At 36.6% G+C, this 5352-nt stretch overlaps 1 protein-coding gene across 3 annotated transcripts in view; it reads left to right on the plus strand.

The window, feature by feature from the left end:
* Positions 1-5352, plus strand: part of SLIT2 (slit guidance ligand 2) — a gene marked incomplete at both ends in the record, with an annotated part of 384978 nt that overhangs the window by 133925 nt on the left and 245701 nt on the right. The window lies entirely within an intron of this gene.

The following is a 5352-nucleotide window of genomic DNA, read 5'->3' on the forward strand; positions in this document are numbered from 1 at the left end:
CTTCACTTGACCATAAGCTCCATAAGGGGAGGGAGTATTCAATACTGTGTCTGATGTACTTGCTTGCTCAAAAAATATACATTAAATACCTGAATAAAGAAAAAAAGATAGGAAGGAACAAAAGAACATATTAACAAACCTTGAATAAAATGCCAAGTCTTTGCTTGAGGAAATTAGTTCTTCAAATGTCTAGATCATTCCCAAATGGAAAAAAAAAAGTGATCAAAATTTAATATACAGTGAGTATATGAATACTTTATAGTTTCTCAGATAAAATAAGAAGTCTGCTGAAAGTGAATGTGTCTATTCAGAAATTTTAAATGGAGTGAAGAAAACCTCTAACAGTGTACAAGTGTATGTACTTGCCTAAAAGGATGGAAATATTTACTGCTATATGTATTAAGCAAGAGGTATTAATAGTATTATAAACTAATCATGAGTCCTATTCTCCTATCAGGCATAGTTGTAATAAGGGATCCATAAAAAGAGATCCATAAAAGAACTCTCATGCCACTTGGAATCAGATCACCTGGATTTTGGTGCTGATTGCACATAGCAATCTGATCATAAACTGCTTATTCAGACTCTCTGAACTTACATGTGCTCCCACAGAAGAATGATCTAACAGTGGGAACACTTTAAATGTAACAGCTGCTTGTGAGGTAGTGAGTTCCTCACTACCGAGGGTTTCAAGTCCAAGAAGGAAGACCAGATCTCCAACACACTGCTGACAGCATGTAGGGATCCATGCAAGCTTGATTGCTTCAATGTCTGTAGACACCATTTCTTCCCTTTGAGAACAATAGTCAAGGTATCAGAGAATAAGTGAATTGGGAGCAGAAACCAATCCATGGCCACTAAGGCCCTCGAGGTGAGCCTTAGATTGAGAGCAAAGGAAAACAGTGTGTCAGGCAAATGAAATCAGTGTGTGATTTTCATGTTTTTTCAAGTTTTATAGAATGAGGTGACACTAAAGGCTGTGCTTATGTGTGTGAGGCAAGGAGTATATGGGAAATCTCTGTACTTTCTGTCCAGTTTTGCTGTGAACCTAAAACTGTTCTAAAGTCTATTAAAAAAAGAAAAGAAAAGCTCTCCACCAGACAAAATCAGACAAAAAACTCCAAAGCCATATGTCTTCACTGGCAAATTCTACCAACTTTTATTGAAGAAATAATGTCAAGTCTACATAGACCTTTCCAGAAAATAGTAAAGGAGAGACTTTTTCACAAAACATCATATGATAATAAAATCAGACAATTCCATTAAAAAAAAAAACACTACAATCCAATATCACTCATGAACATATATGCAAAATTCCTTTTCAAAAAGTTTAATTAGGGCACCCCTGGTGGCTCAGTGGTTGACAGTCCACCTGCCGATGCAGGGGATGCAGGTTCGTGCCCCGGTCCGGGAAGATCCCACATGCCACGTAGCGGCTGGGCCCATAAGCCATGGCCGCTGATCCTGCGCGTCCGGAGCCTGTGCTCCGCAACAGGAGATGCCACAGCAGTGAGAGGCCCGCGTACTGCAAAAAATAATAATAATAATAAATTAATATAGTGATAAATAAAAGTAATACATTATGACCAAGTGTGTTTTATCCCAGGAATACAAGGTTGCTTTAAATTTTGAAAAATCAGTCATTGCAATTTGACATATTAACAGACTTTTTAAAAAGAGAAAACAACAACATTTAGCACTCATTCATGATGAAAACTCTTGGCAAACTAGAAATAGAAGGGAACTTCTGCAAACTGATAAAGGGCATAATTGAAAAAATGTATAGTTAATATCCTTAAAGTATGGTAAAATACTTTTCCTCTCAGTTCAAGAGCAAAGCAAATATGTCCACTCTGACCAATCCTACTTGATATTGTATAGAATATCCTAGCCACTCCAAGAAGTCTAAAGAAAAATTATACAGCTTTATAAGGAAGAAGTGGAACTCTCTAACATCAGGGTATTTTGTAGAAAATCTTGAGGATTCATCAAAAAACCCACCCATGCAAATATTCAGTGTAGCTTTTGAAATAATAGTCAAAGAGCAGAAAAGAACTCATTGTTTATCAGCTATTACTGTGGTTTAACAAACATAGTAGTATCTGTACACAATGGAATACTACTACTCAGCAATAAAAAAGGACTGAGCTATTGGTACCTATAACAACTCTCAAAAGCCTTATGCCAAGTGAAAGAAGCTAGACCTAAAAGACTCCACACTGTGATATAATTTATATGATATTCTAGGAGAGGCAAAATTATAGTAAATAGAAATAGAACAGTGGTTGCCAGTGGTCAAGGGCCCAGGGAGGGATTGGCAGCAAAGGGTCATGAAGGAACTTTTTGGAATGATGGAATAATTCTGTATCATGATGGGTTTAATGGTTACAGGACTGCATACATTTGTTAAAACTGTTTGAATTGTATATTTAAAATCAATTTTATTTTTCATAAATTACTCTTCTGTAAAGCTGACTAAAAATAAGACATAAAACTCTATCTTCAGATAGCTCTTAATAGTTATACTGACAGAGTGTCACCAAGGATATGTTTCAGTAATTGGTTCAGAGTTGTGGGCTGATAAGTGGATGAAAGCAAACCCCCAAAAAGAGCTTAATAGTATTTTAGAAAGCAACCATTGAAAGATAATGCTGTAATATAGCCACATAAGGAGATCAGTAAATCCTAGCCAAAAGTTTAAATCTTCCATTATTTAATGAACTTGGACCAAGCTGCAGCACTAGTTAGTAATTATAATGGTGGTGACAAATTTCATATGTATATGCTTTACAGTTTTGAAAGCAATTTAGAATCCATTGCTGTATTACCTGAAAGATCTTAAGGCGTGAGACATGTTATGACCATGAGAGCAAGAAAATATGTTCATGGGTATAAATAGGCATTATCAAAAATTAGAATGCTGTTCAGAATGCAAAATAACTTCCCAAGTCTTTACAGCCATTCTGCTCATCTGTCTGCCTCTACTGTTCTTACTTTCTGAGGATCTCATTTTGGACATCCCACGTTCCAGCTCTTTGAGATAGGATTTGATTTGACTGAGTCATTTTCCAAGATGGTGGATGCCCACTGAGAAGATTTTTTTGTATCAGATCAATTCATTGCCCAGGGTAAGGGGTTGTTTTGAGGACAACAGTTAACCCTGGTCTGGATGGGTATGATGAAATCATATGGCACCAGCACGATTACGGCACTATATCCATGGCAATATATATATATTTTTAAATGTTTTTATTTTTTTTATCTTTTATTTTTTTGCAGTACGCGGGCCTCTCACTGTTGTGGCCTCTCCCGTTGTGGAGCACAGGCTCTGGACGCGCAGGCTCAGCGGCCATGGCTCACGGGCCCAGCCGCTCCGCGGCATGTGGGATCTTCCCGGTCTGGGGCACGAACCCGTGTCCCCTGCATCGGCAGGCGCACTCTCAACCACTGTGCCACCAGGGAAGCCCTCCATGGCAATTTTTATCAGAAGTAGTTGTGGCCTGACTGGTATTTTAAAATATAAAACCTCTTTAGTATATCATTTCATCAGATCCCTATGACAGTCATTTTAAACTTTTCTTTTTACAGATGAATCTTTTCAGTTCTTGTCCAGTGAGCAGCTCTTAGTAGGCACTCAGTAAATATTTGTTGAAGGATATTGTGAAGAAATTAATAAATGGATTGATGCAGAGATGAATAAATCAGTGATGTTCATAGAAGTTATATATCTTGGCCAAGGGCACAGGGCCTGGCACACATTAAAGGAAAGCAGTAGAATACAGTGCGCAATTAATTTTATAGGCTTTGCACTCAGATCTGGACCTTAACTTGCTTAGCCTCAATTTTTTCATGTGTGAAATCAAGGTAACGATTGAACTTACCTTTTTCAGGGTCTTAAGAAGCATTAAGTAGGAAAATGTTTGCAGACGCAATAGCACATGCCAGGCACTTAGGAACTACCAATTAAAATTCAGGATCTCTGATTATAATTTCTTTGATTCTTGTCATTCCATCATGCTTGTGAAATAAGTGTTCTTTTTGTAGAATAAAGGAACAAAAGGAACACAGTTTTTGTCTTAGTAGAAATAAATCCATGTAGTTTCTTTATCTTCCTTCTGCAAGTTCTGCTTATTACTGTGTATCTTTTTGCGTGTCCTTTTGTGAGTTTTTGGTCACAATTAGATAACATATCTTCTCAAATTTAGTAGAATCTAATTTATCTGGAAACTACTCTTCACTTAATTGCAGCTCTTTATAACATGGCCAAAATCGAGGAATTAAAAAAAAAAAAAAAACAAACAGGAACTAACCATAGAGTACTTTGACCTTCCTCCAAATAAATGCCATAATATGTATGATGTATGTATAACTGTATAAAAGCTCACATATTTGACTCATAGGAGAATAATTTGAAATGTACTCACAGCTCATTGACCCTTTTTGAATATAATTATCTTAAGGTAAATTTTCAGATTTTCCCACCCAGAGCTGATTGAAACTAGCCAATTAAAAGAAGGCAAGAAAACTGACAACAGTAGGAATTAATTTTTCACAGGCTGTACTCTTCATTAATCTCAATAATACAAGGTATATGGCTTCATCTGAGATGTAAATATCGTTTATGCTAAACCTATTTCTTTGATAAAGGGTTGTGTTTGTGTTAAGAAACATGTATCTTTACAAAACATCCCAAACATAAATAACTCAGAAAGCATTTCTTCATTGAGCAACATTTGAAGTTTTACAAATTGAATTAAACTTACTGAAATATGGATAATGATGAGCCTGCAATAGAAAAAAAAAAACTAGAAGTAGAGTGTGCAAACCTCATTTTTCCATTTTTAAACATAATATCAAAATCTGTTCTTGAGTTCTCAGACACTGATTTAGCGAGAACTATTTTTATGTATCAGACAGTCATCTCTCTCCTTAACAGATATTGGGATCGGTTGATACCAGACATAATCTGGAAATGTAAAAATATAACTGTTTCAGAGGATAATCTGGGACTTATCACCAACAAGGACCAAAATAACAGTGAGATATCAGACTGTGCAAATGATATGTCGTGACATCTCTTGTATGTAGACAGATTTAAGTCCTTTGTTCCAATTGGAGGTACTGAAAAGTAGCATGTTCTGAACATTGAAGCCCATTTAGATAAACCCACAGAGTACGTGGTGGGCTTTTGTTATAGTTTTAGCTTCCCAGCCTCTTGTATACTTTTCCTTTGGGGGAAAGAAGTGTCTTGGTGGAGGCAGGGTATGCCTTTTTTGGTAGTCATCAGCGTTTTCTCATTATTTCCAGCTCTCTGCCCTACAGGATAGAATTTCCTGGCTGCCTTCCGGTAGG

Source organism: Hyperoodon ampullatus (assembly GCF_949752795.1).
Source record: "Hyperoodon ampullatus genome assembly, chromosome: 1".
In the NCBI taxonomy this organism is placed as follows: Eukaryota; Metazoa; Chordata; class Mammalia; order Artiodactyla; family Ziphiidae; genus Hyperoodon; species Hyperoodon ampullatus.